This window comes from Patella vulgata, chromosome 4, assembly GCF_932274485.2.
Source record: "Patella vulgata chromosome 4, xgPatVulg1.2, whole genome shotgun sequence".
Lineage (NCBI taxonomy): Eukaryota > Metazoa > Mollusca > Gastropoda > Patellidae > Patella > Patella vulgata.
Window position 1 is genome coordinate 24,573,991 of NC_065882.2, and position 21,510 is coordinate 24,595,500.

A 21,510-nucleotide genomic window follows, 5' to 3' on the forward strand; every position below is an offset into this window, starting at 1 on the left:
CACGCTACAGGAAAGTGGCGTCTGCTAACCGACCGTAGTGCTAAATCCGATAGCGAGAGTTATCTCCCATTAACCCAACACTTCGGTCTGATATTCTCGAGAAGCACAGAATATTATTTCACATACACTTCATACCTTTGGAAATAACGACAGCCCATTAATATTAACACGTATCAGATCTATTTAACAGGCTCGTCGAATGCTTCCATAAATTATATATAAAACAAATATAGGCAACAAATCACTAGGCTACATTATCGTGCAACATTTGTTTTTCTCTTTTTTCTTGTTCTTGGGAGAAGAAGGTTTATCAGTTACGTTGCCATCAATGGCCTGGTCCTTATCATTTAGATCCAATTTCACAGATTCGGGAGTAACTAAATCTTTCACTTTACCATTTTCCTTTGAAGGACTGTTAAGGGCAGGCGCTGCAGCCTGATTTACCCCCTGCTGCACTGAGGCAATAACCTCGTCTACTACGGCTTTGGCATTATCAGCGAGATGATCTCCCGTATCCCTTATTCCATTTGGACTCGAGGGAGCCTCTACACGATTTCCATCTTTATCTAAATAGAATTTATCTCGGATTATGGTGGCTCGCTTCAGTAAGTCATCGGTTTCTTTGGCTAATGGTGAACCTGGTAGAAATGGGTTATCTCGGCTTTCCAAACTGAAATATACAAACAGAATAGTAAATACACCACAATCAACAATAACCATGGGCTAAAAAGCATACTTTAAATTAAATTCAACAAAACCCATGCACGAAGAGCGTATAAATTGTCTCAAATCTGGTATGTATATCTTTCTGAATGAACCATTCTATAAGCCAAGGTCATAATGTGTACTGTCTAACGAACGTGAGCCGATACCAATGCGATTTGATTAATTTATCCGAAGTTATATGTCCGCTTCCACCTAGACAAGTTTCTACTAGGAGACTTGCTGGAAAAGCCGATCTGATTTACTGCAGAAACTATCTATTGGCTATTGATGAGAAAAATGAAACTATAAAACAATTGCTACCTATTAAGTTCGCGAATTCCACCAACATTTAGGCAAAGGGTATTCATATCAAATGGAATAAAATGGAATGAAATGGGGTTTAACGTCTTATTGTTCTGCTCCGAACTGGGCTATTGAAGACGGGCATGCGCCATACAGTGTGCTATGAGGGAAATTTTGTCCGGACAGCGGCACTACGACCTACTCTTATATCGAATACCGGCTGTCAAGGGATCTTTTACGTGCACGCCAATGTGTACACGGGACCTCGGTTTTTCGTCCCATCCGAACGACTAGACAGCTGGCTCTCTGTCCTGCATCACTGACAAGGGGGGACCACGCCGGAAAATCCCGGCCAATGCAGGGATCGAATACCCGACCTCCAGGCTAGCGTGCCAGCGTCTTACCCATATAGCCATCGTGACCCCGTATTCATATCACCATACAACTTGTATTCAGAACTATGTTAATCAATGTAACCCAATTTGCTGTAATTATACGGACCCATTGGATCCTGTTAACGTTCAATGAAACCTAATAAGCTCATTTCTCCATCACACCAAACAAACATGACGGATATACTATTTACAATCTGTCAGTGCTATTATCGTTCGTTCGTGGGACTTAACGTCTGCATCCACCGAGGGTGTTATCACAGACAAACAAGGTTATTTGATCTATGTGTTTTAAATACCAATGATTTTTTAAATAAGATACTAAACGTTTGAAAGATAGTTTCGTTTATGCCATGGCGCCAAAATCGACCGACATATAAAAGGAATGTATACATGCCTATTATTAATATACGCCTATTTTGTGCAAAATTATAAATGACGCTTATTATTACGGTAGAAAAATAGTGAAATGATTTCTCGGACTGTATGTCTATTTGTTTATGAGCATGACGAGTTACTTGTAAAACGTGTGTTTCTTGTTAAAGTAGGGATTAAGACGGCAATCTACTTAAGAAAGTTAACAGCCAGCTAAAACACGATTTGTTCAAAACAGGGGGGAAATTCCAACAAACAAACAGAATAAAAAGTCAACTTGGGGTTTAGGAAGGTTATAGCTTACGTTAAAGATTATAAGATTTTCTCAATCCATTGTTATAATGGTTCGTATTAGGGCGTAATGTATTGTAAATGCACTGAATTATGTATATACTTAGAGAATTTTAGAGTGTCATTACTTGAAAATGGATGATGCTTTTTTGTAATTTTGCATTGCCTACTATACAGCTACTTATACGTTAAATGCATTGCTTCGTATCCCAAACAGATTGGTTACCTAAACATGTTGATATTCATGTAAATCGACATACTCTGTCAGGCCAGATAGATGCTCAAACTCCACTTTGCCATACCATCTTTGATTACCGGTAACCAGATTTCAGCCCCTCATTTCAGTCATATGCTTGATTAAACTTGCCTGCTAGCTCTAACTTATTGGCCGAAATATTAACCCGTTCCTTAATTTGGTCAGTACATGTAAATGGTTGTTCATGACGGTAGACTTTTGGCGCTTGGACCCTGTAGTGTATGGGGTCTATTATATTGAAATGCTCTTTTATGGCAACTGTTAATAACGATATAAAAATGTAAAGATTTTGTTTTCAGTCACAAACTAGTCAAATTATACGTAAAACAGGGATATTTGAGTTACGTTCGGTCCTACCATTTTAAAATACACTTATCCAGCGCAATGCGTTTAACCTATACTAAAAACTGGGTTAAAATTTGCGATTGCCTTTGCAGAGGAAGAAATGTTAGAAATAGGAGTAATTCCCTCAAGCATTCTGGGTAGTTGTTCGGCTAATCAATAAACCAGCATATTGACTCGCTTTAGTTCCTCTACAGAAAACATTACATATATAACATAATGAGTAAGAAATATGCTAGGAATGTGATGTAGATATAAGATAAATACAATGTAGGTTTTAATCAATAGGCCTATTAACTAGTGTCAGTACAATTTCAGTAGAAATACGCATACATTAAATCCATTACTTAAATATCAAGGTAAAACAACTGCAACTCGTGGCATGCTCCCGATTTTCGGCTATTACTTATAATTAATTATTAATATTTATGGCAAAACAACATATTGAAACCCCAAATAGTTACGAATTTAAATTCTACGATTTCGAATGGCAACTGGACAAGATTAATTGATTATATTATTTCCTTTCTTATGGTTTCTTCAATACCAGTACTATTCCTGAAATAGATACCATGGAGAACTCACGTCTTGTTTCTGTGAAACTTCCTAATGGCGATCTATTTTAAGGTAATTCTATTCTCGACAAATCGATATAGCTTTGCAATATTGCACAACACTAAAGTCCAAAAGGAATGGAGAACTTTAGTGCGAACGTTTGATTATCAATATCTACTTCAGATTCTCTATCGAATGTTGTGTTTGTTGCCAGCAATAGAAACAAATATTTGAATCTCTATATGGTAACATTTGATGTCAATGGCGTCAATGCAGTTCGTCATTCCAAATAGTGGAGGATAGTGCCGTTATTTACAATGCAGAAAATATTGTTTTAGAGATCGGGCACATAAATATTATTTGTAGAATTAACATAACCGGTATGGTCATATTTAGAAAACCAATATTTGCGAAAAAAAACAGTCAGTCAACTTGCATAATAGGCGTAAATCATAGCACATTATCCCTGTTAAGGATCTCCTATCGAGAAACAGCTACACATATCACCATTTAAGGGTAAGGTAGAACAGTATGTTAGCTACACGTGCGAACTACTCAAACAAGAAGTGTTATCACGTACTCTTATATCGGATATTACAATGAATAATTACAGAAGCGTCATGATATATTTCTTTTTGAATATTCCGAGAGTACGATTTCATGCCAAAGCAGACCATTATGCCAGTTACACGTGTGAATTCCTCAAACGAGCAGTGTTATCACGTATTCTTGTATCTATAGTATTACATTGAATCATTACAGAAGCGTCATAATACACTTCTATTCGTATATTCCGGGACTACTTTTAATCAGTGAATGAATGTAATGGGGTTTAACGCTCCAACCGGGATAATGAGGACGGGACATTCCATCAAAGTCCACCATGTAGATCATAACGTACACAAAGAATTCGGCAAATTGTGTTATTACTATCAATTAGGACTGGGTTATCACATTATACTACTAATTAACTACAGGCTGAAAAACATACACGATAACATATCAACATACCAACCACCTGTTGGGAGTGGGAGTAATCTGTAAAAACTTCGATTTATGTTATAATTATTTTTACAAATACAAAGTTAGTTGTACAGATAAATGAAACCACAGTTTAGGACTGGGGTTCAGAAGACGAAGAAATGGATTAAAGGTAAATTTGGACCAGTAGCCATGAACAGAATCACCTGTCCAAGCTTTTAAGCAGAAAAATAACCATCTGTTTAAATTATACCTTACAATGTTCTGAAAAGACCATAGGAATGTGGCAGCCATTCGGTCTACCGGTATGTCACTTTTAGACAAATTTGATTACTTTATTTTGTATTACGCGAATCGGCGGGAGAGGATATTGTCTAAATCATGGTACATGTCTGGTATATAAATATATTTAGACAAATATGATCCATTTAATCTTTATTACGCCGGGGGGGGGGGGGCAAACTGTTTATAACATGGGTCTGTATCAAAATGTCAATCGCAATGTCGAAAATACCCTTCACCTGTGTAAGGGACAATACGTTGCTGTATTCATTAGAAAGAACAGGTACCTCTTCAACGAAATAGTTTCAGACTTTGTGCAGGAAACATCATGGATTAGTCAATAGAGCCCCAATAATATTAACCAAAGTAACAACGTCAATATTTTATTTTACTGATCAAAAAGCTGAAATGGGATTGGATTATAGGTGCCATTACCATATTAGACCATTGTAACCAGCCATATGACAAACATTATTATTGATTCCACTCATCTTCATTCCTGACATTAATATGGTGGCATGCTGACCTGAATGTTCCAAAGACGTAAATGTTGATATTATAGTACATGTAAATGTTGTCAATATCCAATTGCTAGATATCCCTAACTAAAGTAATTCAGTTTTAGGAACATAATCAGATGTTTTCTATTTATTAATTTGGTCAATCACTTAATAATTTTGATTTGATGTGCCATTTCCAAGGACTGTGCTATTCAACGTAAAAACAATAAAATGTAATGTCCCTGACTCGCAGGGTTGATTTGTATTCTCACTGTTGTTTCCTACGACAGCAAAAATTTCTTCAACCATCTCTATTACCCGAAATTTGCCTGTATATACCATACTATAACGGTGTGATAATCTGCCAATCGCTAAGATAATTAATGTTTCTTAAATTAACTGGCTTGTATGGTCGTTAACCTGTCATCCATTTCAAGCCGTCATTGGGTAACGACGTTGATCCCATCTATTGTTTTTGTTGATTTATTATATTGTTTAATTTTTTATGCATTGTTCATCTATCGACATGTCATTTTTTTATTACAACATTTGCCTTTATCTTATTATCTGATTTTCCTCGAATATTTCAAAATTTGTACATTGAAGGCAGTCACTAGTTGGGATCCCTTACTAAGTGGAGTAACTGGCCAGTCAGTACTGTATGACGATATATGTATATTTATGTTCCGGTATATTAAAGAATTGAAGAATCATACGAAGTCTACTATATCCGAAGAGAGAATTTACACCTCTAAAGTTGGCGGCGAAGTTTTGTGTGGCAAGACCCCAACCGCTCTACAAGTCATAGCGAGTATACCACGCCACCCCCAAACGACAACTTCACAATGGAACAAGTTTTAATCCCTGAAAAATTGGCTGTGATTTTTTAAATCATTGTTCGAAAGAAAGTTTTCTGGTTTGTCGGGATTTTACACCGCGATTATTACCGGCGATTTTCTTAACGAATAGACCCTGCCCAATACACCGTAGTCATTACCGAATTTAAATTCGAGGACTTCCTTTGAAATTATGGGACTAAAATAAAAACATCGATCAAATTCGTGAGGCTGTGGGTGTCATGCTAACAGGTTTTTTTAGTCAGGTAATTCCTAATTCCCATTATTTAACCACATGTACATATATTTACCAACCATGGCCTCAATCCAACAGATGTGTAATAGCCATTTTGTTAGTCTGGGGATTCTGCATTCCTCTGTTGCAGATGTGACCTAATTCATTACCAAGCAAACAGACGGCATATTGATTTGGTGGGAAATTGATGATATCATCCATGATGTCATCAATAGTCAGGGTCAGTTGAGAAAGGAGGAGATGGGTTGAGAGATTGTGGATATGACTCAGATTACATTTCAAGTCGACTTGAAGACTTTAGCTACATTAATTCCTGGTTTCGTGTGGTATCCTTAATACTGGTGTTATTTATTGACCAGACATTCAGTATTGACACAATGAACGGTCGCCGACGATTTAAATTAAGCAGCGTCTCTCACGCCAAAACAGTTTCGGTGCAAGATTCAATCACACCTTTTGTATCGTTGTTCACATTGATTGACGGAAGAGCAACAGTGCAAAGTTGCTAAGTACGTCATCTTTTTAACAACCCATGTACAAGCTTGTGATCTAATGACAGACCATATCCTTTATAGCGCATGCGTTTGACCACTCGACCACCCAACCCCCAATCAAGGTAGTGGATTCAAATGTTAAAATCTGCAGAAGTAGCACGGTTGTTAAGTCAGTTATTAAATATTTTTTTAAGACACGTATATCAGTTTGGGCGTGGATACTTAATCCCACCTTATTTACACTGCTTATAACATTTCCAGTTTTTGTGTTCAAAGTTTATTTTGGTACTCGTTTCTTGGATATCCAAATATCTGATAGTGGTAAAACATAAATAGAATTGATTTATATTGGAATGTTAAATCTGGTTTGATTTAGGGCCAGTCATTTAAAGATTCGGGTCGAGGTTATGACCTAATTTTTTTTTAGATTGCTTCAGATTTGATCTACATGTTAATCTATTGCTTCAGATTTGATCAGATTTAATAGTTAGACCTACAGATTAACGGCCGAAATGAGGCTATCGGCCCATGTGCAAGTTCAGTGACCAAATAATGCATATCTTCTGTTCCAGAGATAGAAGAACAAAATGCAGATTCTTATGACGAGGGTTAACACCTCTCTTTCTCCCTCCCTCACACACACACAAAGAAATTGATACGCGTTTAACGTTCGTAACAGTTTGACACAGAAGGTTATATACAGAGTAGCCTATCTGTAAGTATTTAAGTATGTCTACAATTTGCCGCAGGCGTTGATTAAATCCCTACATCATTATCATGATTAGATTAGTTAGTAACAAGTTATCTAGAGTAGAAGTATCGTGAAATACCCGATTATTACTGCCTCATTTAATCATCTACACGATTTTTTTTTTAACCAAAGCGGTTCGTTTCTAGAAATAATTCCCATGGAAGTCGGTTAACTACTTTTAGATTTGTCAAGAATATATTTGATATGGACAAAATATAGTTTGTATATCAATATATAATTGTTATATTGCTGATAGAACATTTATATGTAAATGGCATGTAATTTAACAGGCTTCAAAAAAGAAAATCCTGCTCATGTATGAAAGTGTGTAGTCAACTGTAGCATTTGGTTTCCTTTAGATTTAGTGTGATTATTTGAGCACTGCCGAGACAAGATTAGTGCACTATATTAGCAAGCTGTGATAGTGTACAATATAAATATTATTCAAACCACATTGTATCGTGTGCAGCCTGTAGTTTTTAAAAATGTTTAATCGTTCATACAAAACAGAAATACCGAGCTGGATATACTCTCTATATAAAAAGTCTGTCAAATTAGGTTCGTTTATAAATTTTAAGACCCTACACTTCCCGCGTTAATGTGAAAGAACTATTCATGTCCTGAAAAATATCATATGTTTAGCTATAATATGTACATGTAAGTCTTTGAAGTCAAGATTCCTCTGTAGATTTCCGCATGTCAACATGTACACCATGTAACCCGAGTAATAAGTTAAATTTGAAGACTGCGGGCCAAAGAGGCAGAAAAACTGGTACAAAACTACATATATAATTATATAGTATACGCCTAAATGATGCAGAATTTGAGCTTATACGGCGTGACTCAGTCTTTGGGAACGTTAAAATTATGTAATCTTTTGTATTTTGTTATCTGAAAATTGAGCTATACATATGGCCTCAGAAAGGAAAACATAACCTATAGCTTCGGGCAGAAGGCAACAAAAACACTTTTTGAGCACACTGCCGAGAATATTATTATTGCAGTAGTTCTACTCGCTGTATTGGAATCAGATTATACTGCGATTATGAAAGCCTGTCATATTTTGTGTTTCATGCAAGTAATGTGCATTTATTTGAAAAAATAAAAACATACAGCAATGTGAAGTATCGTAACAACTTGTATGGCAAATTAAGTGATGTTATTGTTATGATGGTTCTAAAAGCTCTACAAAGCAACAACAATTACATGTAGTTAATTTATGACTGTTCTCTATAATCTACAGAGGAATTGCGGAGAGTTTGGCTTGTTCTTTATCTTCTGAAAGAACCTTAAATAATAACATTGTAGAATAAGATCCTAAACAGCAGCCAATTTCACCATTCTATAATTCAACAATACATTTGATAGATAAATTCGTTTTATACTGAGTCATAAAATCAGAAAAATGTGATGTATTGTAAATGGACTCTGTGGTCATTTGTGTCAAATGATTCATTATATTTCCGGTTTTGACTGTTGATGGTCACTCCCATGGGGAGTCAATATAAAGAGACAAAGCAGGTCATTATTATCAAATATCTATCGCCCACTCTTTAACTGGTAAAATATATAATTTCCACTCTTTTTAATGGCATACCCATATAATACAAGCATTTTATTTAAACATAAAACTAACATGACGGGACAGAGAAAATGTTCTCATATTAAAATAGTATTATACAAGGACCAAGGGGAGAATACGACAGGAACATGATTCCACTATCCATACATGTTTTCATGCCTACTTAAATTTAAAAATTTGTCGTTATGTATTTTCTAAATGGAAATAATCTGCTTCAAAATGGAGTAACATTGTATTATTATAATCCATTCGCACATTATCCCATAACTACAAGGGGTTAATATCATTGAATACGTTGATAGAGATGAGTCTGGCCATTTGCTGGTACACGCAAAGCACACCTAGCCTAAGTAGATAAGCTGAAGAAGCGTGTAATAAGGGGAAGAAATGGATCGTTCACAGCCTAATCTACATAAGACCCAGATCTAGATAAATATTGGTATAATTTCAGTTCTAGAATCCAATATCAATTACAAGAACTCAGAACAGCTAATACTTTTAGATCAATATTCAATCTTCAGTAGGTTACAAAGAAAGACACAGGTTGCTATTTATTTTTCAGGGAAGCCAATCTAAAAACTAATTTAACACCTAATATATCATTTGATGAACACAAAATAATATTTTCTATATGATCCAATATATTTATCAAAGACGACTACCGTTTGATATATGAAAAATATTTTTCGCTTGCATGATTCTATTTTGATGCAACATTGGTGATTTTAACGGTAATGAAAATGAATTTCAGCCAAGCAGTGTCCCTTAAGCAAAATAAAAAAAAAAATGATTAAATAAACAATAATGGGTATAAGAAAACAAAGAAAATTTAAAACAAAGCTTTTTTCTGAATTCGATTCAATATCAATATTCGCTTTTATTTTATTCTTGCGTGATATTGCGCACAGACCCGAGGTCTTTGTATCACGGGATCTATTCATTCAGGTATGAAGCGGGGTCTTTTGTTCAGGTAACAGAGTCTCCATTATCAATGATAAGTGTTATAATTATCATGAATAATAACCATTAACCTCATGTCTTCATAATAGCTTATATTATTCCTTCATTAATTGGAATCGATATTAAGTAGACAGCTGCAAAGCATGTTACCATTCGGGAATAAATGACACTAAATGCTTAGTTCTTCTGGTCATACGGATAAACATCAAATTACGTCATTTTGATAAAGTTATAATAATTATAACATTGACAATTTCAATGATTAAATGGTCGGAAAGCAACTTTTAAACAGGGTCCATCTGTACGACATTACGTATATTTTATCCGAGGATATCCGTTAAATACGAAAGCAAAAGGTTTTCTGTGTGATGCAACAGGTAAAGACACAAGAGAGGGAAATCCGTTTTATTAAAAAGTTGTATTTGTATTTTTTTTATTTTATTTTTAACTGCACTTTCGTATTGTGAAATTAACAACTCGACGATGTGAATTTGTTGTGAATTTTATTTTCAATGAAAATAGGGATTATGGATATTATCTATAATATGATTATCAAAAGCCATGAAAAGTGAAAGTCTTGGTAGTTTACCCTGCAGTAATCCCCAAGCAGCGTGAGAGTATTAATGTCAAGCTTAACCATCTGTATCACATCTATTATTTATAATGATCTTTTTAATCTGTCATTTGGGAATAAATCATATTAATACTATATTTGTTCCAAATATAGTCTGGTGCGTGGTTTTATATTTTTGTGAATAAACAAGCGTAAAAGGTGTCTAATGCAATATAGAACGGCATGGACAACTGAAAAACTGGGTTCTCGTAAACAAAGAAAGAATATATTGTAAAATACGAACTAAATGTGTGCTTGATTTGTACAGGAATGAAATACTTTTAGCGTAAAACGATGAAAATCACGATTTCTATTAAATATCAAACTGGTTGTGACATATGGAATTACAAAAATTGGGGAGGTTCCTCTTAAATTTAAGAACTGTGGATTAAGATAAATAAACAGGGAGAGAGCTAGCATTACAAATATGTTCCTCTTGATCTTAATAAAGTATCAAATAAGTACAGAAACATGAAGGTCCACATTATATGTATGTACATGTATATAGCCGTTGGGCATACAATGGTCGTCTTTGCCGAAATATCCATTCTTTCAAGAAAAAAAAATTAACTTAAGCAAACATGCACTTAATGTTATCAAATATTTCTAGTTTTATGGACCTTTCAAAACGTCCAAACAATTCAAACATAAAGAAAACTTACATTGTTAATCTGACATGAGAAAATCTCTATCACAATGAATTTTATTGTATAGATGAAGCAAAAAACAACGGTGATATAGGATCTTTAAACTAAACCCCCACGGAATATTGTTGATCGATGTATGTTTGTTTTCTTTGGGGATATTGTTCCTTATAACTTCATACGGAAGTTTTCACATATTTAACATCCAAAAGACGATTAGGGATAAGTCTTATCATTTAGATACTAATCTCGTATAAAAATGAGCCGTTCATCCTCGAGGTAATGTCTGGATTGGACGGGCACTGGACATAGACGCAATCGATATGACCAGGGGGTCATCTATGCAAACAAGACATACAAAATGTAAACACTTAACCAGCAATGTAAACAAAGTTTTCAAGGATGTATAAAACCGATATGATCCGTCAAATAAGACTAATTTTCCCCTACTAGATGTCAATTTCAAGTGTTAGTAACCATGTCAAGACATTGATAGATACCAAGTTCTTAAGCCTAGGGGCGGCATTCAAATATATTTCTGCTAGTGCTCTTTTAGCTTATAATCCAATGATATCGAAAGTCGTACACTTGAATTCATTTCCCATTGACAAATGTCTAATATGTACTAATACCTGTATCCATTGAAAGTTTTGATTTTACAAACTTACTGGCGCAGGTCAAATAATATATATGTATTTAATAAACGTGAATGAGTGAAGGGCGAATAACCAAGGATGTAAACGTTTAAGCATCAGTTAATAAGCACACGGTTACTTTAACGTTAATAAAGTATAATCTGTAGTAAATAAATCGACTAAATGTGCATATAAAAACCCTTTCATGTTACCTTCAGGTCAGTGTGGGAAACTCTATTTCGTAAACGCAAACATAGCTGAAGTAGTCAAATGATTTAACAGAGGCGGATTTAGGCATATATTAAACAATAAGCTATAGGTTGGGACAGCACACCCGGTTTATAGATTGATCTGGAATATACAGGTCACGATTCTGTGGAATACAATTACTTATTATTACTGAGCGACGTTTCGACTAGGCTTCTCTAGTCAGTATCAAGCAATGATAAAATATGAAATATAACAAGGCAATATATATACATGTAAACAACCATATACTCGGTTAATACTGACCAACCAGAGACATCATTCTAATTATATATATGTAACCCGTAAATACATTCATTTGAAAATAATTTACATATTATTATTATTATTATTATTGTTCGATTTATATAGCGCTTCATTACACGTGAAGTGTTTCTAAGCGCATATCACAAACATATACTTCAAACACACAAAAACAATCAAAATCAGGAGAACATAATTAAACACAGCTGCCTGTTAGGCGCTATTATTCAAAGGTTAATATCCAACAAATCAACCGGCTAATCTCTATATTGAACTCAGTCGAGGTATTACCTGATGAACACCTACACCAAGTAGAGTTCAAAAATAAAAACGAAGTTTAAAAGAATCAACTTCATTAACAAAAATTAAACAATCAAAAACTAAACTGATAAATCAAATTCAAACGAAACAAATAAAACAAAGAAAATGAAAAGAGCAGTTCATTACCATTCTACATTAACAAAATAAAGGAAATCAACTTGTGAAAATTTGTTAAAACAAGCCAACAGTGAGGCTGATGTCCCCCGCCGAAATAGGAAAATAATTAGAGGACACATATAAATTTATCACAAATTATCTTTTACAAAGTATTGAACAATCAAACAGTATATCTTTACTTATAGTCTAACAATCAAAGTAGGAGAGTTATTGTTTTCCAAAGTCTCGACCAATCAAATTGCGTATCGCTCTGCTTACCCTGAGCAGAAAATGCTCATTATCAAACTTAGTCAAGGTATTACTGTAATGAAACTATACACCAAGTTTCATCAATCTCACTTAATTAGAACTAAAGTTATCGTGTCCCAAAGCATCAACCAATCAAATTGCTTATCTCTGCTTACCCTAAGCGGAAAATGCTCATCTTCGAACTCCATCAAGGCATTGACCTAATCAACACATACACCAAGTTTGAACATTCTAGCTCAATTAGGAAGAGAGTTATCGTGCCCCAAAGTATCAACCAATCAAATTGCTTATCTCTGCTTAGCCTAAGTGGAAAATGCTCATCTTCGAACTCCATCAAGGCATTGACCTAATAAACACATACACCAAGTTTGAACATTCTAGCTCAATTAAAAGTTATCGTGTCCCAAAGCATCAACCAATCAAATTGCTTATCTCTGCTTACCCTAAGCGGAAAATGCTCATCTTCGAACTCCATCAAGGCATTGACCTAATCAACACATACACCAAGTTTGAACATTCTAGCCCAATTAGGAAGAGAGTTATCGTGTCCCAAAGCATCAACCAATCAAATTGCTTATCTCTGCTTACCCTAAGCGAAAAATGCTCATCTTCGAACTCCATCAAGGCATTGACCTAATAAACACATACACCAAGTTTGAACATTCTAGCTCAATTAGGAAGAGAGTTATTGTGTCCCAAAAAGTGTGACGGACAGACAGACGGACGGACGGACGGACGGACAGACAGACGGACGAACCCATTTTAATAGTCCCCTGCTTTCTTCGAAAGGCGGGGGACAAAAAAAAAACAAAAAAACATTAGTTGTCTTATTTTACACATAACTTGTTATCAGTATTAGAAGAGATTACACACAGACAACTGAGGGAGCCACATTTATTTGTACGGAAAATCATGTTTAAGCTTGTAGACCCTCTAAGGAAAACAATTTCTATCAGATTTTGACAAAACTTAAAATATATGTTTACATGTATATCCCAAAGATCGCAACTACTTTGATTATAGACGAGCGAGATAGTAGATTATTATGATTATACACAACCCTACTGCATGTCTCTTACAAGTGGGTAATCAAAACCATGCCATTTGACTCAATGACAGACCTTGTTAACACATTTGGCCACCCAGCCCACTGATGATCATAGATGGATGAAGCGTTACGGTATGTTAAATATAGATGGTAAGATGGAAAGCTCTGATGATTATAAATAGGTAAAAGACTTAACATGACTCAATGACAGACCTTGTTAACCCATTTGGCCACCCAGCCCCCTTGATGATCATAGATGGATGAGGAAGTATGTTATGTTAAATGGAAACTCTGATGATTTTAAATAGGTAAAAGACTTAAAGTGATTACACATGTTAATGATTGTATAGTGGGACACAAAAGTCATATCAATAATGAACAGAATTGTGTGAGGAAACCAGTGTGTGTTGATTATTGATGATGGATTTCTGAGCAAGATTTTACAAGTTCCACTTACCCTTTTCTAAATCTTCTAGTTTAAGATATTTAATATTATATTTACTGGTATCAACTAATGTAAGAAGTATTCTATATAATTCTTGACTACTATCAACATCTAGATTGCAACTGGTTACAATATAAACTATTTTACTGATTCTAGGACGTACACTATGTTTACTAGAATCTACTTCTTTTATACCATCTTTTGTTTGAAAAACATTGAATAATTAAAAGGCATATCCAGGTATAGGGTTTTTAATCTTTTATGGTCCTGTTTTGATATGGAACATTGTTATGTCTATTTGTGACCTATGACCATGGATTGAAATTTCCTCCTTATTATAGCTTAGGGACTCACCAAGAAAAAACCCAGCGCTGATTGAAAGTCTTAAGGGCGATAATATTTGGTTCATCTTTTTAATGAAGTGATACGGGGTTGAGTGTTCTGCATCTGACATAATAACAAATTCTCCTTACCCATAATCCAACGCCCATACAATGACATTGGAACTTAAAATATGAATGGTGCTAGTTAAATAGTATATTTCGCGAGAACTGAAGAACTTGTAGAAAATCAAGAAATCATATTAAGAAAGTTATGAAAAGGGGTAATTTTTCACGGTTCATCTAAATAGTTTATATAATTATGTGTGCTATGTTCAAATTTAACTGATAAAATATGGTAGATATCAACTGTAGTACGCCCCCTACACATACCAATACAGAACAGGTTGCTGCTATCAATTTTATGATGTCAGAGAGATGAAATATTTATCAGAAAAACGCAGAAATGATAACATATCAGATACAAGCTCTAATGATATACAGCCAATGGGTTTCCGATCAACCTTGTATAAATAAACTTCTTAATTCTCCAGTAGCCCGTTTTTGTGCTATCAACCAATCCATCAGCATATGAAATGTATAGGATTTACAAAATCTATTACAACTGTGAAAATTGTCGAATATGTACGTGTCCAGGACTCCAGCAATAGTGCGAAATTCCTCGTAGTTGATTTCATTTAAACAAACCTTTTTTAAAGTTATCTGGTGTAATAGTGTGTCTACCCTTGCTACTGAACACATACATGTGCATAGCATCTAAATTGAACGTAATCGTCTATTTTCGTTAAAAATCCGAAACAAAATGAGGTCCCAATTCGATACTCGCGTGATGGCGGACCAATGCACAAAAGGTACGATTCTGCGATTGATTTCTCCAAGTTACTGATCCAACACAGACGTGGGCTTAGAATCACATCCCGATAAATACCAGCATTAGACATTTATTTATTAAGTACATTACATTATTAGATCAAACGCCGGAATCGGGAAACCAGACACATTTGGTTTTACATTTTGGAGTATTATCCCCGCGGCCATGTCAGATCTACAAAGTACGTTGCCTAGGATTCAGTAGGCAACATCCTTTTGTTTTAATATTAGACAGGCCATGAGATACCACAGAGATTTCTTGGTCGTTTCAGTTTCATTGGTTGGTTTGGTATCCTGTTTGTATCATAATTAATAATGTAGTCGTTTCCGAATTTTGTCCGAAACAGTCCATGAATTCAAAACAAATCTTTTGAAGTCATAAAATGAGTCAAGACTCTAATAAATGACAACAACAAAATGAATGTGCCTATTGTAACACATTTACACACATTTTATAGGCCCCAATAAATCATATTACACTTGAATTTAGATGCATGTCAGCTAACTCTATGAATAACCTGCTGCATTGTAATTAACATAGAAATCTAATAGAGAACGGATAAACCCCAGACACCAAATGAATTAAGGCATAATTGTGTCTAAAGGCCAATGTGTCTATATGAAGATCAAGTCATGTCGTTGAAGTTAGGCCAGTTATTCACCCGTGGTGTCTTGAACAATAAACTATATGATGCTATGACATCATAACCGCGATAATAATAAGACCTCACAAAAATGTCAAATGAATATCTCATCCCCTCTTGCGTTTACTCATCTTGAAAACATTTAAATGCCAAATGACGAAAGACGTTCATTAGTAAGTTTCTAAACTTGTCCCCATTAACAGGATGCAGACGTCATTTTCTATAATGTGTGAAAATGTCGCCCGGTAATCTTGGATGATATTCCATCACTGATCGGGCCATAAAGTGCTATTCAATTAAATATTACTCCTACAATGTTCTTCAAACCTAAGACAGTGTAGTTACCAACATATCTTAATGGCCAGTAGCTTGAAATTGGTATCATATTTAGTACAACTACTGTTTTACGAGTTTTCAGGATTTCTTTATGTTCCACTCTTCAAATGTATCTCTATTTTTGTTCTGATAATATCTTAGTAATATAAAATGAATTATATGACTCGGTTGATATTTTTGTCTATCTGAGAAATGAGAGATGGGGTAACTATTAATAACATACTCGAATCTAAATGTTAAAAACATTAATATAACGATTATCAGTTAAATATTTATAATGTGGCGACATGCCGTTTCTATTACCCTTTCCTAATGTAAAAGACATAATTATTAGCCCACAAATAAGTATGCGTGTATATAGTTTAGGTTAACGAAAGGCAATACATTACCACCAATGTTTATCAACTCTTAATTTTATGGTAGCAATAATATTTATATGGTAGGAAGTAATAAAGGAAACATCATAATAAGTATGTTATATAATACCATTAATATGATGGGAAACGCAGAGATTTGTGATAGCTGTATGTCTACATTCCAAATAATGGCTATATTTCAGTAAAAAAAGCGTAACAGTGAATCACTTCCTAATGTTTTCTCAGATAATTGTCCAACGATGGTTGAAATGAAATCATCTGAAATTGGGGTTAACCTCCTAATTTTCTGTGCCAACTAGGGTCTTCGAAACGAGTATACGCCATGCAGTGTGATATGGTGAACATTTTGCACGGATAGTTGCGTTTTCGCTCACTCTTCGTCGAACCTCCGAACCTCGGTGTTTCGTCCCATCTGAACAATAGGCGATGTTCCTTGACAGACAATCCGTCCTGCAGCACCGACAAGGTGACGTCACGCTAGAAAATTCTGAGACACTGTGTCGGCTTACAGCGCTTTACTCACTAATCCAACGATGGCTGAAATGTGACGGGGAAGATTATAGCCCAATCAGTCACCGTATTGAGGAATCCATTATAGTTTCATAAATATTTCATAACCCAACTGCCGATAGCGAAGATAACAGGGGGTTTCAGTGTGACAAATGGGGATAACCAAGGCATATTGTATATCTTGGAGATCGCTTTGAACCACAGGATGACGGTCATTCATGGGTGATTGCAAAATAAGTATTCCGCTTGCTAACATTCCATACTCGTTGTCAAGAAGACTATTAATCACTGGCACGGGGTATTCTTTAACCTCACTAATAGTTGAACGGGCCATTTACAAGCTCAATAATTCGTGAATCGACCTTCTTGATTAAACAAGTGCAATGATAACACTAGTTGACCTACGAGTATCTGACCAGTATTTAACCATAAAATATCGATAACCATAAAAATGCCAAGAGGTTGACCTTAAACGATCTGAATCAAAATTCGTCACTAAAAAGGGAACTAAATGACTCTCAGAACCTCGCTATTGAAGATACGTCCATACAAAAACATTTGACATGATTATTTTACCCAGCATCAGTCTACTCAAATGAAACGGTGTTTGTTATCCGACACGAGGGTATCTAGTCGTAATAATGGACAATCAAGTTTACATCGATTTTACAAATTATGTTTAGTTGTTCAACCGTTTTCAATAATTCAAATGTCAACAAACTACAAGTTTAACCTTTAGGAAGCAGACGTCACTAAACAATTTAATCTCATTTCCAACAATACGGTGTTGTTTATCTACAACCATCTTCTAGACAATATGTCGTAACAATCACTTCTGCTTCAGTGCTTTTTCGTCAATCATCAATAGCTTCTAATCAAAGAGAACATCAATATTGTTGTCGTTAATGATCAAATGGGGTCAAGCTGTTCCATTCGGGTCATGCAAACGCCATTTACGTTATTAAAGATGGCGTCTAATATACTCTCGATTTTCCAATTACGAAAAATGGTGTTATCTCAAAGTCTCGGGACATGAAGTGTATAAAGAGATTTGTTTCCTGTAATTGGTATCAACAAAAAGTCAATAAATTTCAGTGATTGGCTATTACATTTGGGGTTTTCTATACAATACGGGTATTACGTTTCGATATCCCTTTAGATCTATGACAAACAGTGAAGCAACCTAAATCATGCCGGGACAATTCTGTAGCACCAAGCACAATCGTGTTCTTTCATTTATTAACGTCTACTCAAATAAGGGGAGAAATGTGAAGGCAACTTTGGTGTTGTAAAGCAACACACAATTTGGATACATCATGTTAACCACACATTTATCATTAAAATTTGCAAGTACAACGTAATCTGTATTATCACTGTGACAGTTCTGAACTCACGTCCTGCGTGTAATTCTTGTTTCCCTAAGCCTAGGAGTAAAAAACAACACAACGCAGATGACGTAAATAACATTTGTCTATGCATTCATATGAAACATTTGTTAACTATAGGTCATGAGATTCATGCATGTCTCTTGAGAGAACTGGGAATAATTAAGTGCGCGTTACAGAATAGATACATAGTTCCTGTGGGAAACAGATTGGTGCATGTCGATAAAAATAATTACAGAAGTACTTTAATTTGCTTTGTAAATTCCTTTGTTGCACTGATGAACAGGGCTTGAGTGATCGCGTGGTCCAACACATAGGGTTTCGATCACGAGTTCGGCGTTACAAGGGGAAGGGCAACCTGCCTAACCCCGTGTTTTCCCTGGGCGACCACTCTGCTAATAACCGCTGTGCAGAAGCGATTTTTTAAAATAAATATATATACAATAGTGCCAAAATAAGCCCCCCCCCCTCCATCCTCTCTGTTTTCAATATATTAGTTATCATATTGAATAGACAATAACAAATTATTCCCCGCTAGGTGTATAAAAGTAATAACTATTCATTGATCAGCTAAATGATATAAAGCCGCCCCATCTGTTACTGAACATTATAGTAATGATATCCATGAGAAGAGAATATTATATTAATAATTCATATCTGGTTCATGTATTCCAATCTAAGCGGCTCCTAATTTAAATTTTAAATATAATATTACATTAAACCCATACAAATTTAAGTAAAAGCGGATCGAGCCCGGTTATATAATCTGGTCATAATTTACGTACAGTCACAGTGATATATCTATACATACATGTGCGACCATCGGATATCTGGCCCCGTATATACAAACGTACATGTTTGATGACGTAAGTTAATGCGCAAGTACTATTGTGGGGTTAACAGTTACGTGTTCCAGACATTATATGACGTGTAGCGGTAAATACAGCCGATTATCTCAGTATGTATGACATTCTAACAAAACATTATATCATAGATATCCAGATTAAGAGGATTAGTCTGTCTGTGTGGAATTAATTCCCTGTTTAACCACTCTGTTTATAACATAAGAATAAAGCCCACATGTTAAACCCATCTGTGTAAATGGCACCATAGCTAAGCGAATACGTAACTCGCTACTTATTTGTAAACAATCCTTCCCGTACTAGATTTACACAGGGACACCTTACAAGGTTAAGTATGGATGGCGTTATGGTGTGAGGCAAGGTTAGCATCTTCGTCAATGTAATTTAACTCAGGTTTACAATGATATATGTAACTTTCTATCAGTTTTATATTTAGCCCAGTAACATTGTTAAAGGGAGATCCTCGCTAACTTTCAACAGATAAAAAATTACAAGCGATATTCGTCTTTAGCAAAATTCAGATCAAAACAAACATTACACAGAAACGAGTATTACCAGTTATCAAAAGCCTTTCAAACATATGAAGCTTATTTCCTTGAGGCAGCAATAAATGACGCCAAAACCGCAACGTACTCAAAGCTTGAAAACTATTACACCTATTCATTGCCTTATTTTCACACAACGTTAAACCCATTCATATTTTTATTCTATCCCCTTTGATGCTGTCTATTAATATATAAATCATATTTGAATATAATTTCTACCCACAGCTAAAATATCTATACATGAGGAAAGGTCAGGTTGGCCCTTTTAATGTTAACAAACTACATGTAGGCCTACAAGACAGCAGGATTCTACTGCTGAAAGCTTCCGGCAATCTATTTAGACACTTGATGCTCTTATCCTCTAACAGACAGCTAGAGGGGGTTTAAATCTAGCATGGTATAGAAAAGGGGGATAAACAAACATCAAGTTCATATACACCGTTGACATCGCTGTTTAAATAACTATTCAAGAACTCTCTTCACAAAGACGATGAAACGGTGGATGCTGATTGAATAATACCGAATACAACCAACCATTAAAAAAAACGGAGTAAATTATGTTAACCACATAACTCTGTATTTGTTTTCTACAAAAAGATCGATACATTCTTCATGACATACGTGTAGATTGTAAGTTCAGATAAGTGATAATAAATATGTACTATTTAGAGTTTAAAACCGTATTAAGAAGGCCATGCGATGTTAACCATTGTCAATCGTGTTCAATAGAGCATGCTGCCTATATCATTATCAACCGGCCGGGTGTGGTTAGATCATCGTGATGTGTAACAGTACATCTCCTCAGTAACTCACACTAGCCTCGCTTCTACCTCGTGGTCTATTCGCTTAGTATTACTCAGATATTTCAGGCACGTTTCGTCAAATAAAAAGTCACTGTTTAAATAGTCTTACCTTTTTGTTGGATCGCCCTCCATGTTGGAATCCACTAATCACTATAACTACTCACAGAATGGGCTGACGGCAGACTCTACTAAGTCGCCCGTTGCTATGGCAATGCGCAATATTTATGATAATCTAGGCAAGCAGTTCACACGTTGGAGCCAGTAGACATAGTCATCCAGCTATGAATGACCAATTATTGGGGAAAGCACAAACCTGGCTAACCGAGATAGCAAGAGACCAAGCAGAGATGTGTAGCCTCGGAATGGTGTCAAACGATCGATTGAACCTCGCTA

At 35.3% G+C, this 21,510-nt stretch overlaps 1 long non-coding RNA gene across 2 annotated transcripts in view; it reads right to left on the reverse strand.

Moving 5' to 3' along the window:
- Positions 1 to 532: 532 nt before the first annotated feature.
- The window catches only part of LOC126818898 (uncharacterized), a 109,917-nt gene continuing 88,939 nt past the window's right edge, over positions 533 to 21,510 (reverse strand). Inside the window, exon 3 of one of the 2 annotated variants that reach the window (XR_008787797.1) lies at positions 533 to 670. This is a non-coding gene — a long non-coding RNA (uncharacterized LOC126818898). The remainder of the gene's footprint in view (positions 671 to 21,510) is intronic. The other variant, XR_007679397.2, reaches the window with a different exon arrangement.